We start from the raw sequence: 23618 nt of genomic DNA, 5'->3' as shown, positions 1-23618 counted from the left end.
TTCTTAATGATCTCTGAGGCTAAGGGCAAGAATTCAGAGCTGCAGAAGTTTCCACTGGATATCTCCTGTAAATTGGAATCAATCTTACTATGGGTAATATCAGTAGACCTTGTATCTCATCATTGTACAAACTAGCAGGTAACAGTACTGTTACATTGCCTCTGTCGGCCTTTAGTACCACTGTATCAGCATCCTCCCAATTTGCATAGTGCAGCTCTTCCTATGAAGGTTAAGCTACCGCACTGAGGAGGAGTTTCAAATGGGCACGGAAAGTTTCCCTCCCTATTTATTCTGTAGCTTCCAAAGGAAGGCGCCATATGTCTAAACTTACTGAAGGCTATGCTCTAGGTGTAATTTGAAAATTCAATCCTTTACGTAAAACAGGCATCGTCCCATTGTCCAATTTTTTAACTGTGAAGTTGACAACGGAACCTCGTACAGTTGTCCCCTAAGCCGAAAACTGATATGGCAACAGATGATCAAATTTTGAAATCTGTCGACAACTTGCATCGTTATGGACCCAATCCAACTTTGCCGAAGTCACTCCATTAATCGAATCCCATGATACAGGGGCAGATGACCTTCACGCCTGAGATGAAGGCTGTACAGTTCTTCTGAAATGGGATCCAACGTAAGTCTACTATAGCAAATGCTCTTAATGAGTCATATCTCTCTGGAACTCTGGACCCGATATTTCTATTAAACGTTTCTACAAAAAAATATGCTTGTCGAAACTTCGGAAATGTGAGGCCATATCATTCTCATAAAAGCGTCGGATGTAAATTTTTAAATTTTCCCCATGAACTGGATGTTCAGATAAATTTACTAATGTTCTACAAAATTACATTTATTTGGCCAATAAACCGGCTTTAGGCTTCTTAGACAAATTTCAAGTGACAACTGAATGTCGAAAACATAGGTAAAATAAAATGCGACTTATGCAGATATTACTTGTACAGAAAATACAACAGTTACGTAAATGACATTTGGATTGCAAAGGAAAGGAATCTCTCATAGTTCCAAGAAGAATCAGCTAAAGTTCAACAAAGGTGTAAAATATAGTTTCTCTTTGTAGTACGTTTTATGACTGATGAAAAACAGAATTTAATTTGCAAATGTAATATGATGCGTGTATCACTAAATCTGCAGTATTTTCAATAGGGTCACATTTCTATCTTGCTTAACGGATGGTTTTATCTTAAAACCGGTTCAGAAAAATATGAATAATTCTCTTTTCATTTCCAGCTTCTCTCATGTTGAAATAACAACTGCCACAACTCTCATTAAATACCCAGCATATACTTTTCGACAGCGCCTTCGTGTTATTTTATACACACCACTCTGTGCGAACGCTTGAAGTTTGCCTGTACTACTGAATACAGATTTTTATATTTTGGTGGTACGGGGTGTTCAAAACGTCTTTCCGCAGTGCCATATGATTGTTAGCCGTGCTTGCCGTATACCGCAGTGAATATACCGAAATGAAACTCAGTGAAATACAAGTTATTAATTTATTCAATATTCATTTTTACCCACAAATTTTCAGATTAAATGTTGAAAGTGTCCCCCTGTTGTTGAATACACAATTCAATTCTCTGTAACAGAAGCAGTGAAAGTGGATATTGCAGTCTTCAATTCATCGATGGATTATGGACGGTTTTTCTATACAGTTGCTTTCGCTGCACCTCAGAAGAAACAGTAAGGTGGTGTTAGGTCAGGCGATCGTGGAGGCCAAAGTCCCTGTGAAATTATGCGATCACCAAAAAGATCAGCAAGCAGTGACATTGAAACGCGAGCTGTATGCGCGGTTGCATCATGTTGTTGAAAATAACCGTTCTCTATTTCACTTAACACAAGTTTTCCTATGGATGGGTACAGAATATCACTGCAGTATCTTTGTGCGTTTATTGTTTCGTTGAAAAATATGCGACTCACAATCGGACGTCTAAAAATTGCGATCCAAACGCCTATTTTCACAGAATGAAGTGGTTTCGTAGTGAATACACAATGGATTTGCAGTACCCCACATACGAGAATTTTGCGATTTCTTCTACCTGGATAAATGAAACCACGCCTCATCTGTGAAAAACGTTTCCATAAGAATATCCCTTCCATTTTGTTGAACGACGTTTTTGAACCATTGACAATAATGTAGTCTCTTGCCATGATCAGTATTTCTCAGTTCTTGCACGACTGTCACTCGTTCCGACACTTACATCGATTTCCTGGGCGAGTTTTCTTACTGACTCGTTCGGATTCATGGACATTTTAGCGGAAATATCGGCTAGTTTATCCTCAGACAAAACGCTAGGACGACCACTTCTCGGTGCATCTGCCACTGAACCCGTACTTCGAAATTTGTTAAACAAATCTCGCACAGTATCGCGATGTGGGATTGTTGTCTTCGGGAAAACTGAATTAAATATTTGACGAACTGAAACTGTGTATTTACCGACAGCTTTGAACACTTGTTCGACTAAAAACTCACGTTCTTCAATGGTTAGAATTTTAACAGTGACAGAAACAAAAAACAAAGAAAACGAACAAAGGAACTAAACTTAAACGTTCACGTCAACACGTAACGACACACACCAACGATACTACTGACGCTGGCTGAGATAAACGAAACAGTGGAATGTTGGGAGAGTCCATTCGAAGGGAAGTAACCCAGGCAGGCGAACAATCACACGGCACGCGCGGCTAACAATCATACGGCACTGCGGAGAGACTTTTTGAACACGCCATATTATGAAGTATCCAAGCACCTTCCCGCAGTGGTAACACTGGTTCACGTCAGATCACAGAAGTTAAGCACTGTCAGACTAGGCTAGCACGTGGCTGGGTCACCGTCTGGGTGTGCCGAGTGCTGTGGGCAAGTCGAGTGCACTCAGCCCTTGTGAGCCCAATTGAGGAGCTACTTTCGTTTCTTTAGGAAGTAGCGGCGTCGACCACGAAAACTGACAACGGCTGGGAGAACGGCGAACTGATCACATACCCCTTCACATCCGCAACCGATGACGCCTCAGGGCTGAGGATGCACTGCGGTCGGTCGCTATCGTTGGACCTCCAAGCATGTTTGCACGATGTTTATTTTTTGTTTATTATAAAATGCAGGTCTATATATACGAAATTTTAACTTTCATGTGAGGTGATCTTAAATTTTGCTAGCACAAGGGGTGCTCCACCAATTTTTGCATCTGTTATTTGGTTCCTGTTGGCCAGCGTATGAAAGTGGTATAACTTCACGTAATTATTTTTTTCGCGGCATATTATCAATCAGGGCGGAGCTATAGCCATTACACGAAGCGATAGGGTTGATGGCCTGCAGTGCTGTTTGCTAGGCACATCAAGTAAGGGAAGAGATATGAGGCGAGGCACCATTGAATGGAAATCTGCATACTTTGTGTGGAGCTTGCAAGTATTATCGTACTTGTAGCTATGGTTTTTCTGTAAATACTGAATAAGTGTCTCCTTCTGCTAATGTCTATATTAAGACGCCATATAGAAAAATCATAGGGGAGCTTTCTACGTGAATTGAATTTTTGCATGTTCGGAGTTTCAATATCGTAGCAATGTATCTAACTGTCCAGTGGTACCAGTCCATAAACGGAGCACATCATACACATATCTCATCCAGTTTCCAGTTTTGCAGCTCAGTGGCTCTTATTATACGAGAACTTTTTCGAAACTGTCCTGGAAAATTTCAGATAGTTCAGAAGGAATACGAGGGGAACTTCTAGCTGGACCAACAGACTATAATACTTGTTATTAAACAGAAGTGTGTCTTAGACTATTTCTTTGCTAGAAGGAAGGAAGAGAAGGCCGCGATTCGGAGGCTTCACATTCATACTGCGATTTTATGCGGCAGGTTACCTGTGAAGAATTTATTGTACTGAGACGCCGAAAAAGACTTAACAGTTATACTATCCAACTACGTTATGTTAATGTGTTAGTAAACTACAATTAGGTATCTTGATGTAATATGTTAGTGTGTTAGTACAGTCTAAAGCAAAGAAAATCGACGCATCACAAAAGAATTATGCAGTTCACACATAGTGTGTTGTGGGGCGATCACTCTGTTGTATAAATAATTCAAAAGCCAACATCGCTTAAACACTGTTTACTATATGACCGGTTTCAACACACTAAAGGTGCCATCATCGGATCCGTGAAGATATAACATGATAGGATTGAGGGAGGGCTTACATGAGTTACACTATATACATTATTATTAGTACAGCCCCACATACCTGAATGTAGCTTAACATGCATAAATCATATGGATGTAACAATACATGAGGCACACCAGCTGATATAAAATCATTGTCTAGCTGTGGTCATGTGTCAAATAGTTTTATCTGGTGACTTCGGTTTTATATATCTGATGGAATAGAATGACCATCAGAGCAGTTGTTTTTTAATTTTTTAATTTTTATTTCTGCGACAATGATTTTATATCAGCTGGTCTGCCTCATGTATTATATCCAAATGATTTATGCATGTTAAACTACATTCAGGTATGTGGTTCTTTACTAATAGTAATGTACATAGTGTAACTCATGTAAGCCCTCCCTCAAACGTATCATGTTATATCTTCACAGATCCGATGATGGCACATTTAGTGTGTTAAAACCGGTCATCTAGTAAACAGGGTTTAAGTGATCTTGGCTTTTGAATTATTTATACAAAAGAATTCACCGAATTCAAGGAAATTGGTAGATGTGATCATTAACATATTTCGTCAAGAGACTTAATTGTAGTTTACTAACACATTAACATAAAGTAGCTGGATAGTATAATTGTTAAGGCTTTATCGGCGTAGTGCATGTACAAACAAATAAATGATTACAGTTTCAGTAAAATTGATTTATTCAAGAGAAAGAGTTAACAAATTCAGCATGTGACTAACTTGTTGGTCCACCTCTGGCCTTTATGCGAGCCGTTATTCTGCTTGTCATTGACTGAAAGATTTGTTGGATGTCCTCCCGAGGGACATCGTGCCAAATTCTGCCCAATTAGCTTGTTACATCATCTATATCCCTAGCTGGTTCGAGGGTCCTACCAATAACGCTCCAAACGCAAAGAGATCTGTCCAACTTGCCGGCCAAGTTACGGTTTAGCAAGCACAAGGGCAAGCAGTAGAAACACTCACTGTGTGTGGGAGGCCACTATCTTGCTGAAACGTAAGGACATGATGGCTTGCAATGAAGGTAGCAAAACGGGGCGTAGAATATTGTCGGCGTACTGCTGTGCTACAAGGGTCCTGCGGACAACAACCAAAAGTGTCCTGCTACAAAAGAAATGGCACCCCTGACCACCAATCGTAGTTGTCCGGCTGTATGGCAGGTGACAATCAGGTTGTTATTCCACCGCTGTCCGAGGTGTCTTCAGACACGCCTTCGCTGGTCGTCAGGCCTCAGTTCGATGCGGCTATCATCACTGAAGACAGTTCTACTCCATTCAGTAAGTTTTAAGGCCGAAGACGTGTCTGGAGATACCACGAACAGTGGTGAGATACTAACCCGACTGTCGTCTGCCATACGGAGTAACCACCAGGAGTGGTGCCATTTCTTCTCATAGCAGAGCACCGTTGCATCCGCGGCACCGTTACAACGATACGTCGACGACATTCAACGGCCCGTTTTGTTGCCTATATGCAGGCCACCTTGGCCTTACATTTGAGCAAGATTATTCCCGCCCACACACTGCGAAAGTCTCTACTGCTTGCCTTCGTGCTTGCCAAACCCAATCTTGGCCAGCAGGGTCGCCGGATCTTTCAACAACTGAGAATGTTTGGAGCATTACGGGCAAGGCTTTCCAACCATTTAGAGATGTTCCCGATCTAACGCACAGTTGGGTTGAATTTGGCACAATATCCGTCAGGAAGACATCCAACAACCCCGTCAGTCGATGCTAAGTCGACTCACTGCTTGCATGAGGTCCAGAAGTGGGCCAACACGTTACCGATTTGCTCAGTTTATGAAGCTCTTTCGCTTCAATCAATCACCCAGTTTTTACGAAGCTGATTTTTTTCTTGGCGTGTAAGTTACAAGAAAGTTAGAAAAATTAGAGAAATCTGTCTGTGTTACTAAACGCCTAAAACAGTGCCTCAATTCCAATTGCATGTTGTCTAGCTACAGGTTTTCGGGGTGATGAAAATTTGATTTACAGTATTTCATATAATTACTGACCAAATTTAGAACTTTAAGAAGCAGTCATGATATATATAATCTTGTGTTAAAAGCTTTGACATAGTATGAGAGCTTTTGAAGTTAGAAACTACATATACGTTTTGAGACATCGTTACAGTGTGGAAATAACGCAGGCCTTATTCATTAAGTATTTGAGAATGGGGATCATCAACGATTTCCAACAAACTTTGCATATGATTTAAAACATTTTCGAACTTGTTTTGTTGTTGGCACTCCTGGAAAATCATCAAAGGAAAATAATTATATGTCACTCAATTTTCGCTTCTCATGGAGGAAAACCTTTACTACTAACTATATTCGCAACACATTTTGTGGACAATATCCATATATCCTACTGAACGTACCAGCAAAATTATATCGTTTTATGACGAACAGTTCAGGATTATATGACGTCGTAAACACTCATACGCTTGAAAAATTTGCTTCTGCTAAAAATGGGGCATAGGTTACCCAGATCGCAGTTATGCATTGTTTGATAATGAGATCACTTCGCAACTTCTGTCGAACTTTAAACATAGTTTCAGATTTTTTCTTAACTCAACTGAACGAAAACCCAGTCCCAGTTGCAAATATTTAACTTTTTATTCATTCGATAACTAGTTTCGGGCCGAGATCAATTTTCAAATCAACATAACAAAGTGGAAAATGAAATTTCCGAAGATTTCAATAAGTGTGCAATAAACATTTACAGAGCATACAGATAACTATTCGTGCTGAAATACCGACAAAGTAAAGACACGTAAGCCGGCCGCTGTGGCCGAGCGGTTCTATGCGCTTCAGTCCGGAACCGCGCTGCAGCTACGGTCGCAGGTTCGAATCCTGTCTCGGGCATGGATGTGTGTAATGTCCTTAAGTTAGTTAGGTTTAAGTAGTTCTAAGTCTAGGCGACTGATGACCTCAGGTGTTAAGTTCCATAGTGCTTACAGTCATTTGAACCATTCGGGTTCGGCCACCGAGTGCAAGTCTTATTTCAGTCGGCTCCACATTGGGTGACTTGCGGCCGATTATGTGGATGAAATGATGATGAGTACAACACAACACCCAGTCCACGAGCGGAGAAAATGTCAACCCGGCCGGTAATCGAACGCGGGCCTAGTGCATAGGAGGCAAGCACGTTACCACACAGCTAAGCAGGCGGATAGTGGGAAGCTGATCTGTCAGGGGAATATCGTTCGCATCCCAAAGAACTGACGTTGTGACCTTCCCGGCCGACTGCACTGCCTCGATTTCTTTGATGGTGGTGAATCAAAATGATTTTGCTGGTTTCACTGTTGTTTCGTCTCTGGGATATGATCGACCCAAGATTCGTGTGTGGTCACAAATCGATACAAATAGCTTATTGGTTTCCGAAAACGAATCAAGCATTTTATGGACATTTCCGTTCTGATGCGTTACTGATCCTGCGTTGAGAGTCGCGGTCCTCGTCTAGTAGATAATTTTCTCTTACCCAGTTCCAGTGTTAAAATGTGATGTGCCCGTTCGGATGACGACTGTACTGTTTCACCAATTTCTCGCAGTTTCTGTCGGCGATCGTCCATGGCCATTTTATGCAATTCTGCAATAATTTCTGCAGTATCTTGGACGACTACTACGCAGATCACATTCTGAGCTGTCCCGACCAAATTTACACTCTTTTGTTGCCTTGGGAAAAGCTGAATGTGAAGGAGCAGATTCCACCAGCGTGTTCTGAAAATCAGCATCAGTTTATTTTGCTTTCTTACCTGTCCTTACGAAGTACTTAATCAGTGATAGAATCTTGATTTTTTTCCATCTTCACTAAATTATTACGCGGGAACACCAGCAGAGATTTTCACATCACAAATGTTCACCCATAGCACTGACGCGTTGCGTGTTTATTTATAAAGGATGTCCTATTATTAAGCTGGAACCTGGTTGCGCTAGCGCTGGACATCTGGTGGTGATTCCGTGAATGTTTCAAACTGCCCCTGTACATAACAGCTTTTAACACTCTGTAGCTTGATAGAGCGCAAACTGGCAAAGTAGCTAACTGTTAAGTCTACACAAATCATAAAAATAGATGTACCTATACATGTATGTACGTATGTTAAAATTTTCTTCTTAAACCTCTGGACGAATTTGAAGCAGACTTGGTACGCATACAGTATATCTGGAAAGAATCGCAACGGTAATGAGAACACCCACATATAAAAGTGGTGGAAGTGAAAAAGCAATGCCGGCCGCTGTGACCGAGCGGTTCTAGGCCCTTCAATCTGGAACCGTGCAACCGCTACGGTCGCAGGTTCGAATCCTGCCTCGGGCATGGATGTGTATGATGTCCTTAGGTTAGTTAGGTTTAAGTAGTTTTTAATTTCTAGGGGACTGATGACCTCCCATAGTGCTCAGAGCCAATTGAAAAAGTAATGTAGCCCATGACACGACAATACCCATGCCTCAGTCATCTAACATTTGATAAAGAGTGCACTTCCTGACTTGCAACCAACCTTACACATAATTTCAAACCTTTATGAAGCCTTTTCTCGCCGACCGTTCCCACAAAATGCTGAAAGAAAAAAAAAAGTTCAACGCTTGCTACATTTTCGCTGTTTATGCTTTAAAACTGCCACACCAAGCACGACATTTTAATTTATTACTTTTTTAACTACGAACTGTGTACGTGACACATTTTTCAGACAGTAGTCACATATACTACCGAATTTACCAGAAAAATTACAACATTGTATGACAATTAGTTCAGGAGAAATGGCATTATAAACACTGAGAGGCGTGAAAAATTACCGCGTCATGGAAGACGGTTAAATTTATTACTTCGTTATTAATAAACATGTTTGCAGTACTTTTCACACGCTGGATCTACATCCGACGCTAAATGTACGTACACAAATACACGGAAGTGCCAAAGAAACTGGCATAGTAAAACGTATTCAAATACAGAGATATGTAAATATACAGAACACGGCGCTGCGGTCGGCAATACCTCTATAACGCAAAAAGTGTCGGACGCAGTTTTTAGATCGGTTACTGCTGCTATAGTGGCAGATAATCGACATTTAAGTGAATTTGAACATGGTGTTATAGTCGGCGCACGAACGACTGGACACAGCATCTCCGAGGTAATGATGAAATGGGGATTTTCCCGTACGGACCATTTCACGAGCGTACCGTGAATATCGGGAATCCGGTAAAACCTCGTTCTGGCCGGAAAAAACTCCTGCAAGAATGAGACCAACGACGACTTAAGAAAATCGTTCAACTTGACAGCAGTGTAACGCTTCCGCAGATTGCTGCAGATTTCCTTGCTGGACCATCAAAAAGTGTCAGTATGCGAACGATTCAACCAAACATCATCGATATGGGCTTTCGGACCCGAAGGCCCAACCGTGTACCCTTGGTGACTGCACCACACAAAGCTTTACACCGACATTGGACTGTTGATTTCTGGAAAAATGTTGCCTGGTCGGACGAATCTCGTTTCAAATTGTGTCTAGCGGATGGAGGTGCACGGGTACTGAGACATCCTCATGAACCCATGGACTCTGCAGCAGGGGACTGTCAAGCTGGTGGGGGCTATGTAATGGTGTGGTGTGTGTGCAGTTGGAGTGATATGGGACCCCTGATACGTCTAGATACTGCTCTGATAGGTGACAGGTATGTAAGCATCCTGACTGATCACCTCATCCATTCATGTCCACTGTACATTCGGACGGACTTCGGCAATTCCAGCAGTACAATGCAACCAGTACATGCAACACCCCACACGTCCAGAATTTTACAGAGTGGCTCCAGGAACACTCTTCTGCGTTTAAACACTTCCGCTGGCCGTCAGACCTCCCAGACATGATCATTATTGAGCATATCTGGGATGCCTTTTAACGTGCTGTTCAGAACAGATCGCTACTCTCTCGTATTCTTTCGGATTTATGGACAGCCCTGCAGAATTCATGGTGTCAATTCCCTCCATCACTACTTCAGACATTAGTCGAGTACATGCCACGTGGTGTTGCGGCACGTCTTCGTGCTCGCGGAGGCCCTACATGATATTAGACAGGTGTACCAATTTTTGTGGTTCTTCGGTGTACATAATTGTAAGTCACATCGTTCAGGAGATATGACGTCAGATACTGAGATGCGGGAAAAACTGCCGCATCATGCATGGCGTTTTAATTCATTACTTCTTGTCTAATAGCTCAGTTCGCTACACATTTCACAGGCGGTATACGCACATGCTGCTGAATGTACATGCAAAAATATATCATTGTACAACACATAGTTCAGGAGACATGACTTCATGACCACTGAGATACGTGAGATATTGCGGTATCATGCGTGATGTTTCAATTTATTACCTCCTTATAACTAACTCTTTCGCAGACCGCACATATACCACTGGATGTACCTTCAAACTTATGTCATTATACAGCATACAGTTTTGGAGAAACGACGTCATAAACATTGAGATATGTGAAAATGAAACTGAGGCAAAAATTCCCTGGAGTTACAGGTGAAGCATGCGGAAACATGCGCGTGAATTATTTTAAATATCCGTGAAATATGTCTGAAATGTGCGTATGAGGGTAAAACCACGGTTTAACAGCTCATCCTAAGCCCCTGTAACGATTTCAGTCAAATTTGGTACACACCTCAGTTACAATCTGGAAAAAAATGACGCAGGGTAAGAACCACCAGCTTCCTATGTGGGTGCGTGTGATAAAGTGGAGGAGGAGCTAGGAGGAGGTGGACAGAGATAGCGGAGGGGAAACGAACAAAGAGAGCGTAGAGGAGGAGATGGACAGAGAACGGAAAGAGGAGGAGATGAACAGGGAGTGGAGGATGTAATGGTTCTTTATTTACGTGGCCATTATGGCACTCCAACAAAGTTCTCGATACCTGTAATATTGTACTAGTTTTCTGCGAAGTAACAGACATATTTTTGTGACAATATTCACATTTGGTTTTATTAATGTATAGGTACTCCGATGTATCGATATATTGCAGTGATATGGTTCTTGTGTGTATTCATTTCTGTGAGACTGTCATAATCTTCGACTTACTTATAACCGTTTTGGCGCGAATGCGCACAGAGCAATCTTTGTTTCACTTTGCAGAAGTTAAGGTGTTATTTCGCTTTGTAAAAGAACAGTCAAGTCTTGTGTTTGAATATATGAAGATTGATGCAAGACTGTTTTCTTGATGATGCGACAATTAAGAAGTATATGTGAATTTACAAGAAGTTTAATAAAAATGTGGATCGTGAACACCAAGTCAAAAATTATTTCTACCATACCTTTGTTCTGATCTGGGATTGTTTGATAATTAAGAATTTCCTGAAAAACGCATTTGTTAGATCTTCAAATATTGCTAAAATACAGATCTGGACCTTCTAGCAGTCAAAGTGGAATCAACCAAGAATCAACAAGACGAGCCACAACAACTTCGACGAAATCTACGTGGGAATCCATTCAAGGTAAGTGCCAAAATTAATGACCTTTTTTACAGTGACTTCATTATTTCCATTCTGACGATACCATCCACAGTCAATACCTTTGTTGTTGCCCAATAAAGCGAACATATGCTGCGTGAGCAACATTATTAATCTGATTTCTAACCTACTTTGCAACTGGTGGTGGAGCTGGACACAAAGGGGGCAGTATAGAGGTGAATAGATAGAGTGGGGGAGATAGAGATGGGTGGAGAGAGAGAGAGAGTGAAGAGGAAGATGGACTAATAGAAACTGGAATAAACACACATCCTAGCAACACCAGGTACCCAGCTAGTTATGAAATAAAATGTTTGTTTCTAAATAGATTAACAGCCGTCGCAAGAGAAGAACTTCCCCGAAGAAACGTACAGCGATTGTGGTCCTGCGTGTGAAAGGAATACTTATTGCGTCAGATGTTTTCAGGCGCATTCATTGCAAAATATTACCCCGGCCTACGTTGAGGGAGGACAGCGAGGTGCTGGCTTTCGTAGTGGCAGTGGCTGTGGTCGGGGCGGGGACCGTGAGAACTGCCCGCTGGCTCTGCCTCTGCCGCTGCAGTCGTGACCCCGGCACACTGACACTGTGCACCTCGTGTCAGCTCAGCTCACAGTGGCCTGCCCCGAGCCCCGCCGCGACTGACACAGTTGCCCTCTCCAGCCGAATACAACGCAGGGGCCTTCTAGGAACTCTGTGCGCAGCTGTGGCGAAACATGTTTTTCTAAACGATGTCTGATGAAGTACCCGCAGTCTATGGGTAGCGTCTTTAATTCATAATCGAAACGTCTTTGGTCCCGGCTTCGATCCACGCCACTGCCTAAATTTTGATAAATAATGAGCATTGGCGGCCGAAGACTTCCGGCATAAGAAGTCAGTCTCATTCTGCCAACGCCCTTGTCAAAGAGGGCGGAGGAGTGGATAGAGGTTCAGGGCACTCTCTTGTCCTAGGGGAGGGAAATTGCCCCTAAAGGCGGAAGAATTAGCAATGATCAACGACATGAGAATGCAGAAGGCAATGGAAACCATAGCATTAAAGACACGTAACGTGTATCCACAGGACATGTGGCCTGTAATTGAAGAAGTGTCATGTTGATCTCTCCATAGGCAAAAGATTCCGGAATAGTCCCCCCATTCGGATCTCCGGGAGGGGACTGCTAAGGGGGAGGTTACCATGAGAAAAAGATTGAATAATCTACGAAAGGATATCGTTCTACGAGTCGGGGCGTGGAATGTCAGAAGCTTGAACGTGGTAGGGAAACTAGAAAATCTGAAAAGGGAAATGCATATGCTCAATCTAGATATAGTAGGGGTCAGTGAAGTGAAGTGGAAGGAAGACAAGCATTTCTGGTCATATGAGTATCGGGTAATATCAACAGCAGCAGAAAATGGTATAACAGGTGTAGGATTCGTTATGAATAGGAAGGTAGGGCAGAGGGTGTGTTACTGTGAACAGTTCAGTGACTGGGTTGTTCTAATCGGAATCGACAGCAGACCAACACCGACAACGATAGTTCAGGTATACATGCCGACGTCGCACAGCTGAAGATGAACAGATAGAGAAAGTGTATAAGGATATTGAAAGGGTAATGCAGTATGCAAAGGGGGACGAAAATCTAATAGTCATGGGCGACTGGAATGCAGTTGTAGGGGAAGGAGTAGAAGAAAAGGTTACAGGAGAATATGAGCTTGGGACAAGGAATGAAAGAGGAGAAAGACTAATAGAGTTCTGTAACACGTTTCAGCTAGTAATAGCGAATACCATGTTCAAGAATCACAAGAGGAGGAGGTATACTTGGAAAAGGCCGGGAGATACGGGAAGATTTCAATTAGATTACATCATGGTCAGACAGAGATTCCGAAATCAGATACTGGATTGTAAGGCGTACCCAGGAGCAGATATAGACTCAGATCACAATATAGTAGTGATGAAGAGTAGGCTGAAGTTCAAGACATTAATCAGGAAGAAGTGGGATACGGAATTAATAAGGAATGACGAGATACGTTTGAAGTTCTCTAACGCTATAGATACAGCAATAAGGAATAGCGCAGTAGGCAGTACAGTTGAAGAGGAATGGACATCTCTAAAACGTTCCATCACAGAAGTTGGGAAGGAAAAGATAGGTACAAAGAAGGTAGCTGCGAAGAAACCATGGGTAACAGAAGAAATACTTCAGTTGATTGATGGAAGGAGGAACTACAAACATGTTCCGGGAAAATCAGGAATACAGAAGTACAAGTCGCTGAGGAATGAAATGAATAGGAAGTGCAGGGAAGCTAAGAAGAAATGGCTGCAGGAAAAATGTGAAGACATCGAAAAAGATATGATTGTCGGAAGAACAGACTCAGCATACAGGAAAGTCAAAACAACCTCTGGTGAAATTAAAAGCAACGGTGGTAACATTAAGAGTGCAACGGGAATTTCACTGTTAAATGCAGACGAGAGAGCAGATAGGTGGAAAGAATACATTGAAAGCCTCTATGAGGGTGAAGATTTGTCTGATGTGATAGAAGAAGTAACAGGAGTCGATATTGAAGACATAGGGGATCCAGTATTAGAATCGGAATTTAAAAGAGGTTTGGAGGACTTACGGTCAAATAAGGCAGATGGGATAGATAACATTCCATCAGAATTTCTGAAATCATTGGGGGAAGTGGCAACAAAACGACTATTCAGGTTGGTGTGTAGAATATATGAGACTGGCGACATACCATCTGACTTTCGGAAAAGCATCATCCGCACAATTCTGAAGACGACAAGAGCTGACAAGTGCGAGAATTATCGCACAATCACCTTAACAGCTCATGCATCGAAGCTGCTTACAAGAATAATATACAGAAGAATGGTAAGGAAATTGAGAATGCGCTAGGTGACGATCAGTTTGGCTTTAGGAAAAGTAAAGGGACGAGAGAGGCAATTCTGACGTTACGGCTAATAATGGAAGCAAGGCTAAAGAAAAATCAAGACACTTTCATAGGATTTGTCGACCTGGAAAAAGCGTTCGACAATGTAAAATGGTGCAAGCTGTTAGAGATTCTGAAAAAAGTAGGGGTAAGCTATAGGGAGAGACGGGTCATATACAATATGTACAACAACCAAGAGGGAATAATATGAGTGGACGATCAAGAACGAAGTGCTCGTATTAAAAAGGGTGTAAGACAAGGCTGTAGCCTTTCGCCCCTACTCTTCAATCTGTACATCGAGGAAGCAATGATGGAAATAAAAGAAATGTTCAGGAGTGGAATTAAAATACAAGGTGAAAGGATATCAATGATACGATTCGCTGATGACATTGCTATCCTGAGTGAAAGTGAAGAAGAATTAAATGATCTGCTGAACGGAATGAACAGTCTAATGAGCACACAGTATGGTTTGAGTGTAAATCGGAGAAAGACGAAGGTAATGAGAAGTAGTAAATATGAGAACAGCGAGAAACTTAACATCAGGATTGATGGTCACGAAGTTAATGAAGTTAAGGAATTCTGCTACCTAGGCAGTAAAATAACCTATGACGGACGGAGCAAGGAGGACATCAAAAGCAGACTCGCTATGGCAAAAAAGGCATTTCTGGCCAAGAGAAGTCTACTAATATCAAATACCGGCCTTAATTTGAGGAAGAAATTTCTGAGGATGTACGTCTGGAGTACAGCATAGTATGGTAGTGAAACATGGACTGTGGGAAAACCGGAACAGAAGAGAATCGAAGCATTTGAGATGTCGTGCTATAGACGAATGTTGAAAATTAAGTGGACTGATAAGGTAAGGAGTGAGGAGGTTCTACGCAGAATCGGAGAGGAATGGAATATGTGGAAAACACTGATAAGGAGAAGGGACAGGATAATAGGACATCTGCTAAGACATGAGGGAGTGACTACGATGGTACTAGAGGGAGCTGTAGAGGGAAAAAACTGTAGAGGAAGACAGAGATTGGAATACGTCAAACAAATAATTGAGGACGTAGGTTGCAAGTGCTACTCTGAGATGAAGAGGTAAGCACAGGAAAGAAATTCGTGGCGGGCCGCATCAAACCAGTCAGTAGACCGATGACCAAAAAAAAAAAAAAAAAAAAAAAAAAAATATGAACTTAACTTCAAAACAAGTCACCATTTAAATAAAAACAAACTTCTGTGCAACTTTGACGAGTTAAGTTGTTTGGAGGAGGAGACCAGGTAGCGAGGTCATCGGTCTCATCGGGTTAGGGAAGGAATGGAAAGGAAGTCGGCCGTGCCCTTTCAAAGGAACCATCCCGGCATTTGCCTGGCGCGATTTAGGGAAATCACGGAAAACCTAAATCAGGATGGCCGGACGCGGGATTGAACCGTCGTCCTCCCGAATGCGAGCAACTTTGACGGTTTTGTAAAGATACAATACTGTTAATATTATTTTTCATAAAAATATTTTCTTTCCTGTATTTCCTTAAGACCATCCAACGACGATACTTTTGTGCGCACAACACTGTCATCTGCGAACCATCACACAATGTTGCACTAGTCCGCCTAATAAATCGTTTACACAGCTGAGAATCATTAAAGATCCTGTTACGCTTCCTTGGGGACACCCGGCGTTAATTTCGTTCTTGTGCAACATTCGCCGTCCAGTAAAACGTACTATGTTCTCTTACTCAAACATTCCTTGAACCAGTAGGATATTTGCAAATGATTGTATCTTGGCTATATGGCGCAGTGTCTAAAGCTTTTCAGAAATCTAGGCAGAACGAGCCTTTTCACAGGTATTTGTTGTTAGCAAGAAGTCGACTACGAATAAAGAAATTTGGGATGATTTGTACTTGAAATATCCTTTATTGCTGGCTCTGTACTAGACCCTTCTTATTTAATAAGTAAGCTGGTTTTAGCGCTGTAAGTAGCGATGGCGTTTGGGAGGACACGTAGGCAAGCGGCTATAATACCTTCTGTAGTCCCTCCCGCTCTCGGTATTAGTTCCAGTAGCGTCCCCTCTCTGCCGTATATATGTACACAAGAGTCTCATTGTGGTTCGAGCGGACGTCTGTTGACCGGATTTACTGGGCTTACACGATGTGCGGCAGGATGGCACTTCGTCGTACATGGAAAGGTACTTTTGAGGTTCACAAATTGGAATTCTACGGTTATTATGCCTTCATTTTATTTTCTTAAGCCCATGCCACATGTCTCGCCGTTCGATGTTGGTTCATGGTTTGCATAAGGCTGGCAATATGTGCTTATTAGCTGTTTCATCCGTGTTATTTCAGTTAGGCCCCGCTTACACTTGTGACAGTGGTTGACTCAGAGCCTCTTTTCATGCCTCAACCGCAGGGGAATTCGCATGATACGTGATAAATTTGTTGGATTTTATACATGACTGATACGACTCAGTCGTACCCAATCAAGGCGTAACCTGAATTTCATATTTGTATTGCTCCTTTTAATGTTAATAGATTTTGTGAAATATCCGTCTTAGTCTTACTTGTTTTTTGTAGCTCCTGAAGATGGGATTTATTTCCTGAAACCCGACTCATGCGTACAATTCTATCCAAATAAAGGATTTGGCGTATATAACTCTAGCGGATTTGTTCATCATGAAACATTTTAGCAACGCTTCTGGATATCCTGTAAAGAATATATTATGAAATAATTTGGATTTAAAACGAGTGGTTCTTTCCCATAATCTACGCTGATAGTTTGAGAGAGCCTTGTTTTCCTCTAGGAATGCCACAATATTTGAGTAACGTCTACGATCCTACTACAGAGAGACGTCAGCGATTTTTAGCTCTAAATCTGTAAATCCGATGTATTACTCTTTTTACGAAGAGGAGAGACCAGCGCTCTTCTCCAGTCGCAGGGGACTGTCCGCAGCGGAAGCGATTCTCGATAAAAAGCTAAAGCAGCGGATTTTGCGGCGTATTCGATGTAAAATCTGAGTGGGGTTACGATAGAGCCTGGGACCTTGTTCTCTTTAAGCAGCCTTAACTGTTTTTCAATTCCCATGGTGATAATATCGATATCTCTCATTTGTGGGTGTGTGTGTGTCTCTCTCTCTTTCCATATCGTTGGAAGAAAGAAAGTGTTTCAATTCACGTCTGTGACGATAGTTTTCGACAGATGGTTGAGGGATCCGCATTTAGGAACTAGAAGGCAGAAAAAAGGTATGATTTCGACTTTTAGGCATGTAATTCAATAAGTATCTGTAATTTTGCTCTAATTGCACAGGTCTGCAAAATAAATTTTTGTTAGCTGCATGAGATATTTTTACTGAATTATACGTTTTAGAATGCGCTGATTTCAGAACTGATGCCCATTGTTTCTATCATATAAGGTTTTTTTTGCAAATGCAAATACAAGAAATTGGGAAAAGCACTCGTTTATTCAAAATTATCAAACATAATATTTTTTTACAACCAATGAAACATTATTTTGAGACATATAGTAACATTATTATACTTGTTCATATTTTTTATAAAACCTTTTCTTCTTTTCCTTGATACCTCGCCTAGTACTTTTCTGATTTTCATCTATAGTTTCCCGCTTAAGCATCCAACAGTAGTCAGCAAGCATAGTGACATCCCATTTCCTTGGTACCGTCTCTCGATATCCCTTTACCTCAACTGAACAGAAGTAGCAATCAGTGGTATGGTTTTTCTGCTGACGCCATATCATAGGAATTCCAAATCGAAATGCACTTTTCTTACCCTTAAACCAAAAACGAAAATCTTATCTTCTACACACCTTATGTGGGGCCCATGGTTTATATTGATCACCATGTTTTAATTTAAAGTAAGAAAAATAAACTTTCCCCACAAAATCACTTATGTTTCTCTGTTGACTTTCAATAGTGTATTCACCGCAGACATAACAAAACTGTTTGAAGAAATAACACAACCTCTTGTAGCCACGACTAGAGAGAAACAACAGCACTGTTCACTTGAATAGCTATATGTCTACTGAGAGTTTCTCTTCATTTCATGCGAGATACAAATCGTCATTTGACTTGTAGCAAAACGACAAAACTGAACAATAAGATTGTTTGCAATTGCTTATGGCGCCCAGGAGTTCACAGTACGTAATCCTGCAAGTTGTAACAAAGAATAGTTGACGTTGTACATTTTTTGAATTTAAGGTTATTTTATGAATTGTAATTGATATAATTTTAATAATTATCTAATTAAAAACACATAGGATTATTACTAATGAACATAAATACTGCAATATACATAAAACCTATGTGATAGAATTTTTTTTCTACAAGAAAATGTTAAAAAATCCTATGCAGTTTTTTAGTCGCAGACTTGTGTTGTCTTTTGATTGCCTCTACATGTTTGTCTGCTACCAGCCGCTAGATGGCACCGTTGTCTTTGCCTGTGGCAGGCTGCAGCGTCGTCAGACAAGTTCTGTTTTGTGCTGGTGCGAAGTAAAGATGGCCGCATCATTCTCTGTTTGAACCTTAGAAGAACAGTGTCCGCTAAATAGTTGTTTGTGGTCTAAAGGTATCCTAGGAGCGGAAGACTTTCAGCACAATTTTGTCCCAGCGAAATGTTTTCAAGCGGATGGCAGAACGGCCGTTAAGGATGAGCGGGGCTTCCTGCGACACCCACAACCGACGGCAGTATTGACCAAGTCCTTGCCTTGATTGTGAATATCAGATCAGTAACTGTTGATGGTGTGGCAGGCTATATGCTGATTTAATCCACCTAATGGTGATTGAACAGGTCAAGGATTTCGACGATTCATTTCCGACGTATATACAGAGGGGTCCCAAAAAAATATATCCACTGTTTAAAAGTCCATAACTGGCAAACTAATTGACAGAGTTGCCTCATCTTTGGTAGTGTAATAGTTTGTAGTTTCGGCAATCGACACACAAGCGTTGTATTGCGTTGTTTTGTATTGTCAGATGACAGTCTCTAGATAGTCAGTGTTTTGTTCTTAGTTACTTCTAGTTACTCGAGTAAACATGGCTGGCGCAAGGCTTACAGTCGATAAAAGGAAGTCAGTTTTGAAGTGGTATTTTAAGTACGAAAACATTAATTAGGTTCAACGGAAATGGCGAAATGAGTATCAAACAGAGCCACCGACACGTTTAACGATTCGTCGCATTTGGGACAAATTTGAAGCCGAAGGCTGTGTTAAAGATCTGGACGACCTGCAACAGTAATGTCCAGCTAATTCCCGTCGTGTGTTACAACGGTACACTCGCTCACAACAGAAGTACAGAAGTCTGTGAGACAGTGTGCCCGTGAAACCGGAGTGAGTCGTTCAAGTGTTCGGCGAATTTTGAAGACAGCAAAGTGGAAGTGCTACATCCCACGATTGCTACACGCAATGAACGAGGACGACCCAGATTGTAGAATGGAGTACTGCGAATGGTTTACTAAAATGGCGCTCAACATCTACTGGGCCGCCGAATATCCGAACGTCCATGTAGACAAAGCCGTGAAATTGCTAGGAGTAAATGTGTGGTGTGGGTTGTCTTACCGGGGCTTGATTGGGCCATTCTTCTTTGACGGCACGGTTACCGATGAGGTGTACCTTCAGAAGATTCGGACATCCATTTTACCTGCCATCCGAGACTTTTATGAAGACGGAAGAGTTTACTTTCAACAAGGTGGTGCCCAAGCCCACTACCAAAATCGTGTTAGGGCTTATCTCGACGAAAATCTACCAGGAAGATGGATAGGCCGTAGAGGTGCTATGGAGTATCCACCACGTTCCCCAGACCTAACTCATCTGGACTTTTAACTGCGGGGAACACTAAAGGACGTCGTTTATCGACAAAAGACACGCACATTGGATGAACTTCGAGAATCCAACGTACATTCATGTGCAAATATCCAACTGAACACGTTGCAGTCAGTAGTTCGTGCTGCAGTTTGGCGGAATCGTTTGTGTGTGGATGTTAATCCATATCGAACACCTACAGTGATATCTTTAATCCTTAAGTTAGACTTTAACCTACACTTATATATATATATATATATATATATATATATATATATATATATATATATATATACACTCCTGGAAATGGAAAAAAGAACACATTGAGACCGGTGTGTCAGACCCACCATACTTGCTCCGGACACTGGGAGAGGGCTGTACAAGCAATGATCACACGCACGGCACAGCGGACACACCAGGAACCGCGGTGTTGGCCGTCGAATGGCGCTAACTGCGCAGCATTTGTGCACCGCCGCCGTCAGTGTCAGCCAGTTTGCCGTGGCATACGGAGCTCCATCGCAGTCTTTAACACTGGTAGCATGCCGCGACAGCGTGGACGTGAACCGTATGTGCAGTTGACGGACTTTGAGCGAGGGCGTATAGTGGGCATGCGGGAGGCCGGGTGGACGTACCGCCGAATTGCTCAACACGTGGGGCGTGAGGTCTCCACAGTACATCGATGTTGTCGCCAGTGGTCGGCGGAAGGTGCACGTGCCCGTCGACCTGGGACCGCACCGCAGCGACGCACGGATGCACGCCAAGACCGTAGGATCCTACGCAGTGCCGTAGGGGACCGCACCGCCACTTCCCAGCAAATTAGGGACACTGTTGCTCCTGGGGTATCGGCGAGGACCATTCGCAACCGTCTCCATGAAGCTGGGCTACGGTCCCGCACACCGTTAGGCCGTCTTCCGCTCACGCCCCAACATCGTGCAGCCCTCCTCCAGTGGTGTCGCGACAGGCGTGAATGGAGGGACGAATGGAGACGTGTCGTCTTCAGCGATGAGAGTCGCTTCTGCCTTGGTGCCAATGATGGTCGTATGCGTGTTTGGCGCCGTGCAGGTGAGCGCCACAATCAGGACTGCATACGACCGAGGCACACAGGGCCAACACCCGGCATCATGGTGTGGGGAGCGATCTCCTACACTGGCCGTACACCACTGGTAATCGTCGAGGGGACACTGAATAGTGCACGGTACATCCAAACCGTCATCGAACCCATCGTTCTACCATTCCTAGACCGGCAAGGGAACTTGCTGTTCCAACAGGACAATGCACGTCCGCATGTATCCCGTGCCACCCAACGTGCTCTAGAAGGTGTAAGTCAACTACCCTGGCCAGCAAGATCTCCGGATCTGTCCCCCATTGAGCATGTTTGGGACTGGATGAAGCGTCGTCTCACGCGGTCTGCACGTCCAGCACGAACGCTGGTCCAACTGAGGCGCCAGGTGGAAATGGCATGGCAAGCCGTTCCACAGGACTACATCCAGCATCTCTACGATCGTCTCCATGGGAGAATAGCAGCCTGCATTGCTGCGAAAGGTGGATATACACTGTACTAGTGCCGACATTGTGCATGCTCTGTTGCCTGTGTCTATGTGCCTGTGGTTCTGTCAGTGTGATCATGTGATCATGTGATGTATCTGACCCCAGGAATGTGTCAATAAAGTTTCCCCTTCCTGGGACAATGAATTCACGGTGTTCTTATTTCAATTTCCAGGAGTATATATATATATATATATATATATATATATATATATATATATATATATATGTGTGTGTGTGTGTGTGTGTGTGTGAAGGGGTCGGAGACATATAGTCATAAGCCACATCGAACTAGTTTTGAGATACAGCGACTTTAAAGTTCCTCGGAGGTCAGAAAATGTTTAATACAAAATAGAAACCTTATTTCTACTGCAAACAGTTGCTTAATACTTGCGAAGCATGTTGTTAAATAGTCAACTCTCTGCATGCTATGAAATATTAATTTTAGGATGATTCTAATTAAGATGTAGTCAATGGTGGCTTATGACTATATCTCCCAAAAAATTGTTTAAAACATAAAGTATGAATCTGTAAGGATTTATTTTAACTACTCTTACACAGCAAGCAGAATATATCATTTTTACACATTAATATATACATAGCAGGTATCTGAGATGTATAAATTACTTTTTCATTGATATAGTTACATCAAGGAAGTTCCTCTACCTCATCATTGTACATGTTATTTCCAGCACATGACCGACAGAAATCTTGATTGCTGCAGGTATGTATGGCATAAGAGACAGTACATCATTAATTTTTTTCTGGTTAATTGATAGTGGCTTTCTGTACTTTATTGGCAGTTGATATGGATTTGGTTCAACTAGCCTTCCATTCTTTTTGACATGAATATCCACTGACATGAAAGCTCCTATGTCTGAATAAGAGTGTTTTACACTTAGCTTGAAGGGATCTTCAGACTCAAACTTAAATTGAGTAGCTTCACTGAAATGGTGGGGATCTCCAGACGTGGATTCTGTACGTTTTGAGATCAATGTCTTCAGGCTTTCCAAACTTTTGAAGTCTTCTCTTTCCATTTTAGTTACAATGAAATGTTTTGGACTCGCAGATGTTATTACTTCTGCCCATTCATCTGGAGTGTACACTATTGGACGTCTGTTTCTTGCATACCATTCAATGCGACCAAAATCACGGTCGCAAGGTACCATGGTGCGACCTACCACAGGGAAGTAATACTGGACGGAATCAAATCTTTTGGTAGCAACAAGGGACCTTCCAAAGCAATAATAGTCCAATTCTTTGCCTGACCCTTGCAGTTGTCTGTGATTATGTGGAGATGTTTTGTCTGAGGATTAGTTACCTCCAAGTACTTCAATAAGCAGCTCCCAACCTCATCTGAATCCTGTCCTCCATCTTTCTCGCTCCACAAAAATATATAACCCTTATTTGATCCACAGTCTTGGATTCCATAGTTGTATGTCTATATTTTCCTCTTGTAAAATGCTGGACCAACTGTTAGTTTAGGTGTGGGGAACGTTTGCTGCATGTCCATTGCTATCACATGATGCTCTTTCTAATTTTCCTTAGCCAGAGAAGTTAAAGACGCAATCATATTTTGTCCTCATATTATTGCTTCTTTTCTGTTACTTCTTCTGCACATAATTTTGGGTTATTTATTGCAATTAGAAATCCATCACATTTTGAACAGGTGTCACTTTTTGGTAGTTTGAAGCCTATGTTAAATTCAGATACGAAAA

This window comes from Schistocerca piceifrons, chromosome 2 (genome assembly GCF_021461385.2).
Source record: "Schistocerca piceifrons isolate TAMUIC-IGC-003096 chromosome 2, iqSchPice1.1, whole genome shotgun sequence".
NCBI lineage: Eukaryota > Metazoa > Arthropoda > Insecta > Orthoptera > Acrididae > Schistocerca > Schistocerca piceifrons.
This window is presented reverse-complemented; position numbering follows the sequence as displayed.